The sequence below is a fragment of the Hypomesus nipponensis genome, chromosome 5 (assembly GCF_054491055.1).
Source record: "Hypomesus nipponensis isolate SF chromosome 5, ASM5449105v1, whole genome shotgun sequence".
Taxonomy (NCBI): Eukaryota; Metazoa; Chordata; class Actinopteri; order Osmeriformes; family Osmeridae; genus Hypomesus; species Hypomesus nipponensis.
The window spans coordinates 3,505,843-3,523,838 of record NC_140365.1 but is presented as its reverse complement, the minus strand read 5'-3'; positions in this window follow the sequence as shown (position 1 = coordinate 3,523,838).

Here is a 17,996-nt window from a genome sequence, read left to right as displayed (position 1 = left end):
TCTCCGGCTCGACTCTCACAGCGTACGAGAAACGTGTCCCGAGATGAGACGACAGGGAGGGAGGGAGAAGGTTCCGGAACGACAATCCCAGTCACTGCTTCTCTCTCGGGTCGAACGCGGTGCAACACTCTGGTGTCGAGCACTGTGGCATGTGAGAGGGAGGGGGGAGGGGCTTGGGGGTGAGGGAAGGGAAGGGAAGGGAGGGAGGGCGGGGGGGGGGGCGGGGGGTGACCCCAAACCGATGTGACTAGCAGCCAGGCAATCTGCAACAGAGTCTGAGGTCATCACCACCCACCCTGAAATATGACCCGATCAATACTGGCAATGAGAAGTGCCGTGACGAGGGCTCCATCGATACCTTCAACCAGGAGGAGATGAACGCATCACTCAGTCCCATCCTTCAGGTGTTCTTTGTCCTCACAATGGTTAAGGTGAGCCACGCTGCTCACCTTCCTGGTTTGAATGTAAATCCTCTGTCTTCATTCACTTCTGTTTTCCGGAAGCGTTGCGTCCGGGAGGAAACATTGTGTGGACTCCTGTCCGTGGACCAAGACTGTTGAATCCAGGCAGCATACAGAAGAGCAGAAATCACTTCAGACTGACAGCCAATGACTCAACAGACCCTGAGACTGATGCTTTTGAGTGGAGGAACGACAATGATGGAGCATGCAGTGATTATAAACTACTGAAGCAACGAACAGCACTTCATGTATAGGATTGCGATGACAAAGATCTATTTCAGGTGCCTTGAAATGTAAATGTTTTCTGTATTCTGTCTTGCATGACTCTGCTGACTGTTGCTCTGAAGCGATTCATGTGGGGACAGCCAGCTGGATGTGCCCTCCACGCTGTGGGTCTTCATGTGGGGACAGCCAGCTGGATGTGCCCTCCACGCTGTGGGTCTTTATGTGGGGACAGCCAGCTGGATGTGCCCTCCACGCTGTGGGTCTTTATGTGGGGACAGCCAGCTGGATGTGCCCTCCACGCTGGAGGTCTTCATGTGGGGACAGCCAGCTGGATGTGCCCTCCACGCTGTGGGTCTTTATGTGGGGACAGCCAGCTGGATGTGCCCTCCACGCTGTGGGTCTTTATGTGTGGACAGCCAGCTGGATGTGCCCTCCACGCTGTGGGTCTTTATGTGGGGACAGCCAGCTGGATGTGCCCTCCAAACTGTAGGTATTCATGTGGGGACAGCCAGCTGGATGTGCCCTCCACGCTGTGGGTCTTTATGTGGGGACAGCCAGTTGGATGTGCCCTCCACGCTGTGGGTCTTTATGTGGGGACAGCCAGCTGGATGTGCCCTCCACACTGTAGGTATTCATGTGGGGATAGCCAGCTGGATGTGCCCTCCACGCTGTGGGTCTTCATGGGTTGGCTTAGCATCTTCGGATGCCCTCTACCTCAGAGGAAAATAGAACCAACATGAGTGTCCCTCCTCTCTCTACCCCTCCTCTCTCCACCCCTCCTCTCCCTCTCCCATCCTCTCTCCACCCCTCCTCTCTCCACCCCTCCTCTCTCCACCCCTCCTCTCTCTACCCCTCCTCTCTCCACCCCTCCTCTCTCCACCCCTCCTCTCTCTACCCCTCCTCTCTCCACCCTTCCTCTCCCTCTCCCATCCTCTCTCCACCCCTCCTCTCTCCACCCCTCCTCTCTCTACCCCTCCTCTCTCTACCCCTCCTCTCCCTCTCCCATCCTCTCTCCACCCCTCCTCTCTCTACCCCTCCTCTCTCCACCCCTCCTCTCCCTCTCCCATCCTCTCTCCACCCCTCCTCTCTCCACCCCTCCTCTCTCCCGCCCCAGAGAGGGCCATGTCTCCTGGACGGTGATGGTCCATGGCATTGGTCTGCCTCTGTGTCTCCCCGACTCGACCATCGAGGGATAAGTACCATACAGTCTGGGGAGCACTGTCCAGGGGAATCGCCTGCCTATCCCTAATGAGAGGATATCGAAGGCAACACAGACACGAAACATGAAGGCAAAACGATGGGGTTGGATATTAGTTTGACTGTGGCACAGACAGCAGTGCTCTGGAGGACTCGACTGGAGCACAGACCATGTCGCTGTGTCTGTTCATCAGAAGTGCAACTTGCACCCGGACTGGGACACGATCCGTTCTCTGAAGCGTCGACACGTTTCGACAATGTGACGTGTCACCTGACGTGTGCCAACACAGTCCCAACCTTCCCTCCCCAAGCAGACAAGAACAACACAGTGTGTGTGTGCGTGGGTCTGTGTGTGTGTGTGTGTGTGTTTGCATGGGTGTGTGAGTGTGAGTGTGTGTGTGTGTGCACACAGATCAGTGAAGGTCATAAGAGTGTGTGACCCCTGGATCGTGAGGTGACCTCAGCAGGGAGGTCCAGGACGCGTGAGAGCAGAGGCGTCCCAGGGGCTGTCCACATCTGCAGGGATCAACGCTGCCTCCCCCCCCCCCCAGAGGGACTCTGGTCCCTCCAGTCACTCAGCATCACAAGGCACCAATGTGACACGTTTGAGAGTCAACTGTTTGGTTTCGTAAAGGGAAATCAGTGTTTACTAAATCAAGCTTGACCAGATGATGCAGCGTCTGAAAGTGTCTCATCTCTGAGTTGTGAACCTGTGAAGAAGGCAGACGTGAGGACGTGTGGGGTGACTCCCAGCAGATCCAGTGTGGAGGAGTATCATATCTCATCAACCATCCGAGGTCCATCCATCTTCCACCCATGCACACCCAACCCCCACCCTTTCCTTCTCTCTTTCTCTCTTTCTGTCTCTCTGTCTCTCTGTCTCTCTGTCTCTGTCTCTCTCTCTCTCTCTCTCTCTCTCTCTCTCTCTCTCTCTCTCTCTCTCTCTCTCTCTCTCTCTCTCTCTCTCTCTCTCTCTCTCTCTGTCTCTCTGTCTCTCTCTCCATTTCTCTCTCACTGTGTCTCTCTGCCTCCATCTCTCTCTCTCTCTCTTTATCTCTCTCTCTCTCTGTCTCTCTCTCTCTTTCCCTCTCCCTTATCTGAATATCTGCTTGCTCTGCTAGTACATAGCCCAGCCTTTTATTCCTTTTTTTTATTTATTTCTGCGGTTCCGACCCCAGAGTCGACTCTTACTTCCACTCTGCTTTATCGGGGAGAGCCCCCCGGGCCGCTCAGACACACAGAATACTGGGCTCTGCACATTTAGGTTGACAGATTAGTTTACATTTGGTTTGACACCGCGAGAGGAGGGCTCGGGCTGCCTGCATCCTGAGTTGGTTCTGTATGGGAGAGAGAGAGAGAGAGAGAGAGAGAGAGAGAGAGAGAGAGAGAGAGAGAGAGAGAGAGAGAGAGAGAGAGAGAGAGAGAGAGAGAGGGAGAGAGAGAGAGAGAGAGAGTGAGACAGGGAGAGAGAGATAGAGAGAGAGAGAGAGAGAGAGAGAGAGAGAGAGAGAGAGAGAGAGAGAGAGAGAGAGGAATCAGAATCAGAAAGGGTTTTATTCGCCATGAAAGTTTGCACAGAGAAGGAATTTACATTTAGTCATTTTTTTGCAGATGCTTTGCTTTGGCAGGTAGATTCATAGTACATTAAACATATAGGAATTCTAAAACTTAAATATGTCGTCTAACTATACTAAAGGTACAAGTAAGTAAATAAATAATACATATTATATATATATATATATATATATATATATATATATATATATATATATATATATATATAGAGAGAGAGAGAGAGAGAGAGAGAGAGAGAGAGAGAGAGACAGAGAGAGAGAGAGAGAGAGAGAGAGGGAGAAAGAGAGAGAGGGAGAGAGAGAGAGAGAGAGAGAGAGAGAGAGAGAGAGAGAGAGAGAGAGAGAGAGAGAAAGAAAGAAAGAAAGCTCCAATAAGAGGCAGTGAGATAATTGTGAACCTTGACCCGACAGGACCTGCCCCTGGCTTCACAGTCCTGTGTCTTTAAATATGAGATGATTCATCTATATGTGACTGTGTACTGTACAGGCCAAATAAAGCAGGCATGAGCCCCAGGGACTATTCTACTTCTAAATGAGTGGCCACTGAAGGCTGTGTTACGGAAGACTGCATAATCAGCCTCCAAGGGAGTGTAATTCAACGCTGACCGTCTCTGGGAAGAATCCCCACAGTATAGGAGAGAGTGGCTGTGTGTGTGAGTTGTGTTTTGTCTGTGTTTTATGTGCGTATGTGCTCATTTCAGGAATAAGTCGTTCAGCGGTTGATTGGCGTGGATGTATCTGTGTTTCCCATCTGCTTCAAAAAATATGACAGATAGACAGAAAGGAAAAAAGAAGCACAGGACTAAAAAGAGTTCAGGTCATTTCTCTTCCAGTTATTACCCCCCCCCCCCCACCCCCCCCCCCCCCACCCCCCCCCCCACCCCCACCCCCACCCCCGACGGGGAAACAGAAATATCAAATGAATGTGCGCTGTGTAAAATCTGATAAACGATTCCTCGTCTTTGCGAGGCCACCTTCAACAGTGTAGCGCAGATGCTCTGAAGCTTCCCAGGTCCCTCGGCTGAGCCCGCAGCCCCCTCCCCCCGCCCCCCTTCCCCCCGCCCCCCTCCCCCCGCCCCCTTCCCTCCTCGCCCCCCACACCCCCCTGTGGGGGGCATCCCAGCTGTTCCTGCAGGGAAAGCACTGTGTCTCGGACCACCCAGGCCTGAACCACAAATCGACGGCACCGTGGACAAACCTCCAAAGACCCTGAAGCAGTGAGCTATCCCGACGCTGTGTGAGGTTGTCGTTACGCTATCCCGACGCTGTGTGAGGTTGTTGTTGTTGTTGGTTTTATAATCCTCCTCCATTGTCGTAACATCAAACGCAGGGTCCGTGTGTTCAGGGAGGATACGGCCGAATGCTGAGGCAAACCTGGAGGGAGATTCACAAACCAGTTTAACTCAGAGCAGCGGCCTGCAAAGAGTTTGGAGGCAGGCAAGAGGCAGGCAGGAGGCAGGCAGGAGGTAGGCAGGAGGTAGGCAGGAGGCAGGAGGCAGGAGGCAGGCAGGCAGGCAGGCAGGCAGGAGGTAGGCAGGAGGCAGGAAGCAGGCAGGCAGGCAGGCAGGAGGCAGGAGGCAGGCAGGCAGGCAGGCAGGCAGGCAGGCAGGCAGGCAGGCAGGCAGGCAGGCAGGAAGCAGGCAGGCAGGAGGCAGGAGGCAGGAGGCAGGAGGCTGGAGGCAGGAGGCAGGAGGCAGGAGGCAGGAGGCAGGAGGCAGGCAGGCAGGCAGGGCGTCCCGGCGGAGCTGAAGAGAGGTACTTCCTGCTGGAGGGAGTTAACCTGGTTAAGCAAACAGAACTATCTCCCCCGGCAACTGGGCAGACGTACAATATGGAATTAGGTAAACATGTTGCATTTTACCAGGGAGGATGTCAGGTTCAGACAGCAGAGCGCTCAGGGCTGCTGGTTTAGTGCTGGAGTTTTGTGAGATCATCAGACTCGTTGTTTCTTACATCAAAAGGTAATCCATATTCTGTAGTTCAGTCACAGACAGACAGGTAGACTGATGGATGAGACAGACAGACAGATAAATAAGAAAGGCGGATAGACAGACAGACAACAGATGAGTCGAGGGTGAGTAGATTCTGATTTGAGCTTTGTTCCACAGGCCTTTTCTGCCGTGGTGAAAATCATTCCTATTCATCATCGGAGACCTGATGGCTTTCCTCGTTACAGTAATGACTTAACAAGAGTCCTCTAGCGTGCAGGAACACAGGCATCTCTGGGTCCTGCCTGGTCAGCAACAGAGCGCTCAGCTCCTCCCTGCCTCGGCTCTGCCGTGTGGTCTAGATGTGTGGTCTAGACGTGTGGTCTAGACGTGTGGTCTAGACGTGTGGTCTAGACGTGTGGTCTAGATGTGTGGTCTAGACGTGTGGTCTAGACGTGTGGTCTAGACGTGTGGTCTAGATGTGTGGTCTAGACGTGTGGTCTAGACGTGTGGTCTAGACGTGTGGTCTAGATTTGTGGTCTAGACGTGTGGTCTAGATGTGTGGTCTAGATGTATTGTGTGCAGATTCCTGTACTGTAAGTAACCTGCTTTATAGACGGCTGTGTTGCATATTTACATTTACATTGTCATTTAGCAGACGCTCTTATCCAGAGCGACTTACAGTGAGTACAGGAACATTTTCCCGAGGTAAAAAGGTGAAGTCTCTTGCCCAAGGACACAACGTAATTTGTACAGCCGGGAATCGGACCGGCAACCTTTAGATTACTAGCCCGATTCCCTAACCGCTCAGCCACCTGACTCTCCACATATATAGCAGCATATATACAGCTTTACTGTGTGTAGACTGTCTCATACACAGACTCCTGTACTGTACGTAGGCTGGTGCACTGTGCAGACTTCTGTCCTGTTACACTGCACCGGCCCCCAGCAGTCATATTTCCATAGAAACCTCTGAGGTTGTAGCTCTCTGATGACTGTCAGCAAGCAGGAACTCCATCAGAGGGACATTTTCCATCTTTTTTCCCCTCCCAACCTTGAGGAGGACACCGCCCCCACCTCCCCTTTAATGTCTCTCAACGACTCTCACCTTTTGCCCGGCGCACCTGTGCAGGGTAAACATTGACCAAACTGCACTCTACTATTTTCATAACAGTATTATGCAGAGTGATTTATCTGTAGGGGCTTAATTGACCTCATGCAAGGTGCTGGTGTTCCAGGACTGGGAGGCAGTTAGATTAATGCAGCAGAACTCTCCATGGACCGGGATGGGGCATGGGGGGGGGGTGCAGGGGATGTGTGGGGGGGGGGGGGTGCAGGGGATGTGTGTGGGGGGGGGGGGGGGTGCAGGGGATGTGTGGGGGGGGGGGTGCAGGGGATGTGTGTGGGGGGGGGGGGGGGGTGCAGGGGATGTGTGGGGGGGGGGGGTGCAGGGGATGTGTGTGGGGGGGGGGGGGGGTGCAGGGGATGTGTGGGGGGGATGGGTGTGTGGGGGGGGTGTATTCGGTCTTGGCTACGATTTATTAGGTACGGTTTAATGTCTTGGGTAGAATTTATTGGGTACAATTTCATGATAATTGGTTGTCGACTACAGTATGCAGTTACCATTCTCACCATATGTTTAACTCTCCAGCTGTTCAGTGTACACATGATTCCTAGGTTCTTGTAACAGTTTTGCAATACCCGTTATGTGTTAGTCTTTTAGTTGGCTTTGATACAGAGGCAGTACATAGACAGTGTCCAGAGAGACAGGGAGGATCAGAAGCGTGTGATTCTAACGTCACGTTGACAGAGTCATTATTTAGAAAACTATTCTTTCTAGGAGCGAGTTATATTAGAGTGTGCTAATCATACAAATAATGATTGGGGGGGGGGGGGGGAGTGCTCTGGGCAGGACTGGGTAGATCATGCTGGTGCATGCTGTGGCTCCAGCCCCAAGTCTCAGAGTAATCACTAGAAAGCATTGTGTTCCTCCTTACATCCACATAATATCACACCTTCCCCAAAACATTGATGGATTAAGAAACACCATCTGTTTCAATCTTCACCGTGTCGCGGCACAGTGTTGTTATTCATATTAAACACTGTTCCACCAGGATTTAATCCCATCACCAACGGCATGCATACAGTACACTGTCAGGGGACATTTGGAAGGCTGTTAGTTTGATTGAGTGTGAATGGATCTCTCACTCGGAATGTTTGTTACTGTTAAGACTGCGCTTAAGGGGAGTTTTAACGAAGATCTGGTACTTCCACTAAGCAGTTTTATTCATGATTGCTCTCTGCTGCTAATCGGTATGCTAGCCGGGGCCAGCCATGGCTGTGACTGTTGTGTGTAATCCATCTGTGCTCTACATCGTCTGTCTCATTAATGAATCATCTGTTATCAGGTATTATAGGAGAGAGGAGGCCTGTTTAACGGACCCCCTCCCCCACCCCCCCTTGTCTCTCATCCGATCTCTCATCCGATCTCTCATCCGATCTATCCATGTATTGATCAGACTACTATGAATGTAGCCAATGAGGCTTGCAGAGTGCAGCGGCTCTAAACAGCATCCGTCTCAATTCATTTCGAAACCTTGGCGACGAAAAAGACGCACTGCTGCCCGGACGTATCCAGCTGACCATGATAGATAGCCCTCCCCCTCCCCCTCGCCCCGCCCCGCCCGACACCCCACCCCTCTCCCCCCCAGCCCTCGCCCTGACCACCCCCCGCCCCTGTTTCCACTCCCCCCCCCCACACTTACACATTGCCCACGGAGAAATGTGAAAAGTGTGTCACTCCTGAGTAACATGTCCAAATATAGCTGAGCTCACAGGGGAGGCAGCCGCATGGACAGGGACATGAGCTCCGTGACATGACTGTGTCACATGACTGTGTCACATGACTGTGTGACATGACTGTGTCACATGACTGTGGGACATGACTGTGGGACATGACTGTGTGACATGACTGTGGGACATGACTGTGTCACATGACTGTGGGACATGACTGTGGGACATGACTGTGTCACATGACTGTGTCACATGACTGTGGGACATGACTGTGTCACATGACTGTGTCACATGACTGTGGGACATGACTGTGTCACATGACTGTGTCACATGACTGTGTCACATGACTGTGTGATGTCACTCGCACGGACATGATCGGTCCTGTCGTGACGTCAGGTGCTGGGATGCGTTGATATCCTACGTGATGACGTCACGTTCCTGGAGATGATCTGTCCGGTGGGAAGGTGTTACGTACTCAGATATGTGAGACACTGAGGGTGTTGCATACTCGGAGATCATCTCTCTCTGTGTGATGTCACGTACCAGCAGATCGTTCAGTTGATGGATTGTCCTGGACTGGTGACCTTTCCCAGTGTTGTTGCCCAGTCCTGCTGTTAGAATGTGTGTCAAATGTATTTCAAATGTTTCAGGCAGTGCAGTTTCAGTAACAGTGTTGCGCATGTCTGCTGTTCAGGTCTCCTCTGAGCCAGGGAAGGTTGAGGTTTTTGGGGGGGATGTGACATTACCTGTCCCTCTGGTCCTCCTGTGTTTAATGCTCCAGACACGCGTCACCGGACACAGTCATCTTCCTCCCCTTGAAACACAGAGGCCAGGGACTCAAGGATTATTAGCTTTGAGTTTTTCTGCAGCAGTACCAAATTACCTTTGTGTAAGAAAAATATATCATCTCATACCTTGTCCTCGATGTCTCAATTAATTAGTCCAGGTGGATGCTTTATGGTGGCAATCAAGTACATTGAATTAAAAAACACTTTCACAAAGAGACCACAACGGCGTCTTTATGCATGGTGTTGTTGACGAGGTTATAACAAGTTATGACCCGATACGTGTGTTGAGGTAACCTTGAAGGGCTATAAATTCAGAAGGTGACTCATGACCAACCGCAGTAGAATCCGTTTGAATTTACAACCGGGAGTCATTCACCCCCTCAGACGTCGTACTTAATAGCAATGATCTCATCCAATGGCATGTACAGACAATACAGACAGAAGTATCTGTCTGTCCTGGGTTGCTGGGATGTATGTTAACCTTCTGACCCCTGTACAGCTGGTCTAGCCTGGGCGAAAACAATGTGCTTGGAACTCAAACAATATTTTGGAACAAGCTGCTTGGAACCATCAGTAGGTCTGCTTGACAAACCGTTGCCATCGTTATCTCGAAGAAAAAGTTAATTATGTTGATAATTAACGTGTGATAATCCTCACTGGTAATCACGTCATACCTGGCTGGCAAAGTCAGTGAGCATTTGTCTATTGTGCTCTGTCTTTCCTCCTCTCTGTTCCTGATAAACCCCTGATAGCCGCCTCATCTTGTGAGTAGCTGTGGAAATGAGCGGCCCTGTCAATTAACAATTCCCACGTGAGGACGGAATCCCGAAAGGAATCCCGGCGAACGATTAACCCGTTGTGTCCAGCCTGAAGCTCTGTAATTAGACTTCCCCAGAGTTCTCCCCCTGTGTGCATTGAACCAGCTCATCTGGGAGCACAGATGTGGTTACTCTGCACTGTGCCTACTAAATACAGACCTTTCTTTGATTCTGACCCTTGAAATATGGTTAGAACTATGCATTTCCCATCCTTCTACTGTACTTTCAATATGCCCCGACTTTGCTTTGGATCAAAGCGTCTGCTAAATGCATAAAATGTCAACTGTAACGCGATGAAGGCGGATGCTGAAATGCGTCGCTTCCTCCTTCACCTGGTCAGACACAAACACAGACATCACCAGGTGTGTCACCCCGGAGAGGATGTCATGAATGGACTGATCCACGGTTAAATTGGGACACTTCTTCACTGATTGCGATCGATATTTGATATCTTCTGGGGGGAAAAAGACAGATGAAAAACGGTCATTTTGTGTGTACGTGAGTGTGTGTGTGGTGTGGTGTGTGTGTGTGTGTGTGTGTGCACTGTATGCCTGTCTTACTTTGCTTTTGAGCTTGTATGTCCATGAGTGATGAATGTGGCGATGCTGAGACATGCTCTAAGGTCATCAGTCTTTTTTTTCATGCGAAACCAGTGAAACGACAACTGCGTCACTCTCACATCCTCAATCCATACATTCAATGTGTTTTATCAATCTAAATAACCCTCGAAACCCATCAAGGCGATCTGTGTTTTTTTTCACAAAACTCACGGAGGGCTTGGGGGAGTGTGCGGGGGGCTGTGTATGAGGGGGGTGTGGAGAGGCAGGGCCTGGTGAAGGAAAGTTAGTCCTCACTTTCCAAAGCACAGCGAGCTCTGACAGTCACCAGAGGGGGGGGGGGGGAGGGGGGGGCACACCATGTCCCCTCTCACTCACCTAGAGTTCCACACCATGCCAAACATTTGCAGTCCCTGCGGACCTGAAAGGCTTTTAAACGCATCACAAAATATTTATGAATCTCTAAACACAGTTATTTTGCTACAATGTCTGAGTGCCAATGGTGAATGCTGTTAAACCAACCTATACAGTCAAATTTGCAGACCCAAGCATAAAAGCCCATTTGGGCAGCCAGAGATGTTATTGACTTGCCATTGGCTAACGGGGGTAGCTAATGGTACTGAAAGAACCCATTTTTTCCTGTGCAGAGACACAGTGGAGGCTCATGTTTGGAGTAAAACTACTCCATGTCAGTATTTAGTCATTCCGGCCATTCATTTACTCGTTGTGCAAATTCAAGATTTTAAAATATGCTTTGACGTTTTATTTTATTTATTTACTTTACCCAGATTAGACTGAAGAAAACACTATGATTTATTTAGAATGTAGCCATTAGGGGTATCCGTCAAGTTAAAGAGTAATAAAGTGTAGTGGGTTTGTGTGTGTGTGTGTGTGCGTGTGTAAACAGTGCATCATTAAGGTCCTCCAAGACCTATGTCCTTCCTCACAGGGTCTGAATCAAGCCAAGCAGGCTGCTGTTGTTGTTGTGCCTTGACGTGTCCAGTCTGTAATATTACAGCACATCAAACACCCACAGACTACAGGGACAGCATCATGTCCACTCTGCCCTGCTATTGGCCGGGGCTTATTTATGAATGCACACATAGTATCTCTGTGGCGATCCCCCATGCAGTTTCAATTCCAGTTTCTCTTTCCGGAATCTGAAAGAGAGTGAGATACGGAGAGGGGGAGGAGGAAGAGGAGGAGGAGGAGGAAGAGGAGGAGGAGGAGGAAGAGGAGGAGGAGGAAGAGGAGGAAGATGAGGAAGAGGAAGAGGAAGAGGAGGAAGAGGAGGAGGAGGAGGAAGAGGAAGAGGAAGAGGAAGAGGAAGAGGAAGAGGAAGAGGAAGAGGAAGAGGAGGAGGAGGAGGAGGAGGAGGAGGAGGAGGAGGAGGAGGAGGAGGAGGAGGAGGAGGAGGAGAAACAGTAGACTAGAGGCTGCAAGGTGGCTGGGCCTCAATCTATGGCTGGTGCCATTTGTTAGTTTTTTTTGTTTTTCTTTTTCTTCTTAAATGCAGCAATGTGTGCTGGAAAGGCTAGGCTCTCTGAATTTTAAAACACCTCTAGAAGCTTTGTTGTGTCTTCTCCTGTGTGCGCGGAACACAAGCACTCACGCAGCTGTTTCCATGGCGATATCTATCTGTGTGAGGAATTCATTAACCCTTTCTCGCAAGGGGTTCCGTGTTGAAATCACACGCGGAATACAGATAGGCTAGCAGGCCGGCGTGCCTCTGTTTAGGGACGGCTTCACACATTTGATACACAGTAATAATTCCTTACAGGGTTTACGTTTGGGAAACGACATGTGTCTGACTTCCATTGTTTTGTTAGTTTACAAAGCGCACGTCTGTGTGCTGTGGCTCTTGACGCTTTACAGGAAGCAAGATACAGTGTGTTTGATCTTTGAACAAAAAGGGGGGGGGGGGGGGCGGGGGTTGGATCATCAAACCTGTGTTATTTTCTGTTGATTTTCCTGATTCCAGAAACGAGCGCCGATAGCTCTGCGCTGCTTGGGCAGTGGGAGAGCGCGGGCTGCATGAGACGCCTGCGGAGACACGCTCTCGCTCTCGCGCCCCTCAGGAAGACGTTCCTCAAGATTTTCGATAAAGACAGGCTGGCTGGATATCAGCTCGGAGAAGATAGAGTGGGAGAACAAGGGATGTCCGTGACATGCACACTCAGACGTGCGCGCGTGCACACACACACACACACACAGACCTGCCACTTCACTGATGATTATCCAGCAGATTGCTTAAGGAAACAAAACAGCGGAGAATTCAGACATCAGACCCACTGTCTGTTCCTCTGACTCTGTAGACCAACCCCAGATTGTCATCAGGCATGTGTGTGTGCATGTTCTTGTACACATGTTACTGTTAAGTGTTGACAAGCGTGCGTACGTGCGTGAGTTTGTGTGTGTGTGTGTGTGTGCGTGCGTGGGGGCGTGCACGTGCGCGTTTGCGACATCACGTGAAATGACCACGTCCTGAATTAGTCAGTGTGCTCTACTGTTGTTGGCCCAGCAACATGATAACAGCCACCCAGAATATGGTTCAATAACGCTGGGCCATTGCAAAGATTACCCTTTTGCTTACCCTTTACGAACACTTAATTATTCATGTGTATTGAATTAATGTGTGCCATGAGTGTGGTACGAAATGTGTTGCATGGGGTTGTAACTAAATGTTAATACGTTGAGAGTGAAGAGGTTGTGTAAAGAGAGGCTAGGATAGACATTCATCATCTGTTTCTCCTTGTGCGGCTCCACCGCTGGTACAATATTTAGCATGGAGTGTTGAGCCAGGACTCATCGCAGCTAATTTTGGAGCAGTCCATGTGACAGTGATATGTCTTCTCTTCTGGCATAGAGGACACATTAGTGTTCCGGGTCAGCACATAGCACAGTGGTTTTCCTTTTTTTTTTTTATGTTTTTGGCAGCGCCTTAGCTAAGATACTAAAAGTAAACACAGACTGTTCCTTGATTCGGACCACAAAAAATACTGCAGAACTATTCACTGCTAATCCTTGATCGTCTGCAGTACTTAAACTGAGACTACACAGGTAGTCTAGTTTACTTCAGATTGTCAATCACCTTAGAATCATGTGTGTGTGTGTGTGTGTGTGTGTGTTGGGGGCCAGTGCACAGTGGGCCTGCAGAGGCGATTTGAGGAAACATGAGGTAACATCCCAAAATGACAACGGGACGTAATTTTCATTTGTTTCCCAGTGAGAACAACGAATTGTTATTTTTTCGCCTTCCAGGCAGACACAGTAACCATGCATTTTAATAGAGCAAAACTAGTTCGTCATTTTGCGTGAGGACAAGATATTACAAAGTATCATTATCCGTTTTAATGATTGGGGCTGCTGTGCACATATTTTCAGGAAGACAGAGTAGAATTCCATGTTAAGAGGGGACGTCAGGACTTCTGATGGATGACTAGATGCATTCAGCGGTTTGTTGTTTTTCTCTCTGCATATTTTGTTCATTAGCCTCTGCTCCTTTCCATGCTCTATCAAGGCTCGCTCGTCCTTTCTCTCCTCGCCCTTCTTTCAAATATGCCCTTTTTTTACCCATTGGACTTCTCTAACCAAATACCAGGAACAAGTTGCAGACAAGAAATGTCCTTTTGAATGTAATTTATGTTTCTGTAAACGACAGTTTTTCTTTTCGTATTTGATGGGCGTATTTGTAGACCCCCAGACAGAGTGAATCTGGTGACTTTCCCAACACTGTTGACATGGCAAAACACTTCAAAGCAACACGCCATGACGTGAATTGTTTTTTTGACAAGGCATGAATAGTTTTCATGACGTTGATTAAAGTGACTGGGCTATCAATACTCTGCAGTACCATGCACTGTGACTCTGTGACTGTTTTTTCAGTCTTAAACAAAGCACACGCAAAACGCTAATGAGTTATTTGACTCAAGGGATGGGGATCCGGTTAGGTGTTTTGACTCAGGGTGAAGGGATTCACTTAGGTTATTTGACTCTGGGGAAGGGGATTCAGGTAGGTTATTTGACTCTTTACCTGGGATTTACAATATGTGCTACAGCATTCTTGCCGTACCGTATGTCTGAGGTTGTGGGACAGTACAGGAGGGAGGGAGGCAGGGAGCGAGGGAGGGAGGGAGGGAGGGAGGGAAGGAGGGAGGGAGGGAGGGAGGGAGGGAGGGAGGGAGGGAGGGAGGGAGGGAGGGAGGGAGGGAGGGAGGGAGGGAGGGAGGGAGGGAAGGAGGGAGGGAGGGAGGGAGGGAGGGAGGGAGGGAGGGAGGGAGGGAGGGAGGGAGGGAGGGAGGGAGGGAGGGAGGGAGGGAGGGAGGGAGGGAGGGAGGGAGGGCCAGGGGGAGTGGGGGTGATGAGGCAGACCCAGAGGGAACAGAATCCTTCAGCTGACATTATCTAAGGTGGGTGTGAAGGTTAGGCTGCTGAGAAAGAGAGTTGCTTTTGCAAGGAACCGTGTACTACATCATCCCAACAAGCACATTCAAGATCACCAGCAAAGCACAGTCCGGCACATTCCCTTCTGTCTCTACAAGTTGGAGGGAGCACAAAAATAAATGATTGTTTCCAGGGCGTACATGCATATCTGAGAAGGCGGTCTGTGATGTGGGAAGGTGATCAGAGCGACTGGCAGACACCAGGGGCAGGAGGGGGAGACCTTGAGAGTGACTGGAAGGCAGCAATGCATTAAGCATGTGATACTATTTATGTCAGAGGAGTAAGGGTGACCCAGTAACTTACATGCATTACGCAACATGTCATACACCGGGAGGAAGGAGAGCAGGGGAGAACACGCGGGGAGAACGAGCGTGAACTGGCGCTCCGTGAAGGGCCGTTACTGAGCCAGGTGCTGCGGTCAGATGACCCTGGAAGTGTGTGTGTGTGTGTGTGTTTGTGTGTGTGTGTTCGTGTCTGCACATGTATGGTATTTGTGTGTACGCATGTGTGGTGTCTTGTGTGTGCACACATATGTGTGGTGTATATGTGTGTGTGCACATGTGATTTGTGTGTGTGTGTACGTGTGTGTGGTGTGTGTGTTAGGGCGGGGGAAGGAGGGAGGGGTAGCTGTTTATTGGGTCTCCATGGGAAGGCCAGTGAAGAGCAGAAGGTTGCTTCCCCATCCCTGGAGATTCTGCTTGGAGGGGCTGACAGGGGGGGGGGGTCTCTGGCAGACTGTCTAATTGGCCCCTCCTACACACAGAACCCCTGACCTCTAACCTCTGACCTTGGCTGTGGCCCTAATACCAGAAAGGCCTTTAGAGGATGGAAAACACAAGCGTACAGGGCTGAACAACCACCAAGGGGGATGTGGGTTTTAATTGTGTTTCAAAAACTGTTTGACATTTGTAATGTAAGGCTGCTCTGAATTTATACAAAATATTTTTTTTCAGCATTGTTTTCTTTATTTCTTTACCACACTGTTAGCATTTACTTTATTTAAATCATTGAATAACATAAACACAACACCTGAAAATGGAAAGGTAATGACATCTTAAATGGCAAATACCAGCAAATCCAAGTGAATCAAAAAGGTTCAAGTGAATCAAGAAGGTCCAAATGAATCCGGATGGCTCAAGCAGAGCTGCTGATAAAGAAAGCGGTCAGCTATCGACACCTCTGACAGTGTGCTGTCTACTAATATAGATTAGCTGCTTTAACACTTTTTTGTGCAAATGTGTACTTTATCAGCCTCAATGAAGATGACCCAAAGGCAGTCGAAATACTCACCGCTTATTTAGAGTCAATCAGTCCTCAAGGACCAGACCCCACAGAAATCAAATCATCAAATCAACCCTTGTGAAGCAATGCCATAAACCCCTCATTAAGAAACAGTAAGACAAGCAATCATGGGAAGAGGGGCAATTCTTGGACAGTGTTTCTGGATGTCAACGTATGTTAGAAAGCAGTCAGGCAGGTGAACCATGGTCTTCGCTCTGATTGTAACTGTTGCTCAGGGTAGTATGAGGAGACATATTTCAAGAACGTCCCCCTCCCCTGAATGATTTGATGGTGATCATGGAGATGATGATGATGATGATGACGAAGACCAGGAAGAGGAGATGCCAGCAGCCCACTGCTCATGACCCATCACATGTTGGTGCCCTGGTGACGAGAGATCTGTATTGATTGTCAAGTGTTGCACAAACATGGACAGGCACATCGCTCTGTCTGCTCCTCTCTCGCTCTCTCTCTCTCTCTCTCTCTCTCTCTCTCTCTCTCTCTCTCTCTCTCACTCTCTCTCTCTCTCTCTCTCTCTCTCTCCTCTCTCTCTCTCTCTCTCTCTCTCACCACACTGGTGGCAATACTCCTTTAAATGAGCCTCTGCACATAGCCTTCGAAACGCCACAACTGCATCAGTGCTCTCTGGGTTGCTTAGCAACTGGACAGCACACAGAACCCCGAAGAAACCCTCCTTCTGTATAAAACACGAGCCCGCGCGTGATGGTTGCATGTGATGTGCATATTAGCTACATATTGACATCAAGGGTGATGATGATTGTTTCTTGCTGGTGAAATTTAATAATATTTATTTATGAGGGTGGAAGGGGATGAAGTCGGACACCATATGTGTGTGTGTGTGTGTGTGTGTGTGCGTCCGTGCGTGCGTGTGTTCTTGCGTGTGCGCTCTCGCGCGTCTGTATTTCCAAATATGTGGTCAAAGTAGTGGAAATGCATGAAAACGCACGGGCCCACACGTGCAGCATTCTAATGGGTTTCACGGAGAACATGGACACTCAGGACTAGATTCCTTGTCCGTCCCCGAGCAATTCAGCGCATGGATAGGATGTCGCCAAAATATCTCTAAAGCTGTCAAATATAGCATACAGCCAACTGTAGCCTATTTATTTACAAACACATCTATTCTTTTTCTTTAGCCCAAGAAATCATAAGAGAGATTTTCCATCTCTAACTCTTCGTTCTCCACCAAGGCTCTTGTGGGTGTTCTAAGGTCTGTGTCATTATTTGCTCAGTGTTTCGAGGAGAGGGTGAACGGAATATGTTGAGGTATTCAATCGACAGATAAGGTTGGACAACGGAGACACCTTCAGTAGGTTAGCATCTTTGACATTAAATCCGATGTGATACATACATTGGCCGATATATGACGGGTCATCCATATTTCTCTGTATCAATTTTTTCACCAGAGGGGTGATACAGTCTCTGACGTCTGCATCAGATATTACCTATTGCATTTTTCACTGTGCGTTTCCCCGTTAGTGACTTTGTGTTGAGAGAAGCATTTCCACATCATCAGCAACGAAAACGGTATGAAGATTTCTTTTTTCTTTTTTTATCCACTGCACCCCCTTACCCCACTGCAATTACAGCTAAAACAAATCCTTAAACACAACACAAGCTACATTGTGGATCAATCTCTCTCGCCGGAGCTTTGTTGGAACCATGCCTCTTCCACAGATTTGGTCTGGGAAACTGCAACAGCCAATCTAATCAACAAGACACGGCTGCTCCTTTTCAAACGTCTGTCATTAATTGCCGGACTATTTTCCATCTAAAGGAAGAATACTTATCATCACTTTTGAAAGTCTTGTGTTGGGGATTTTGAGCAAGATGTCTGATCTGCTGGTGTTGGTTGAAGGGGTCTGTGACCTGCACGGATTTCCATAGCTTGGGAAAACGGCTGGGACCAA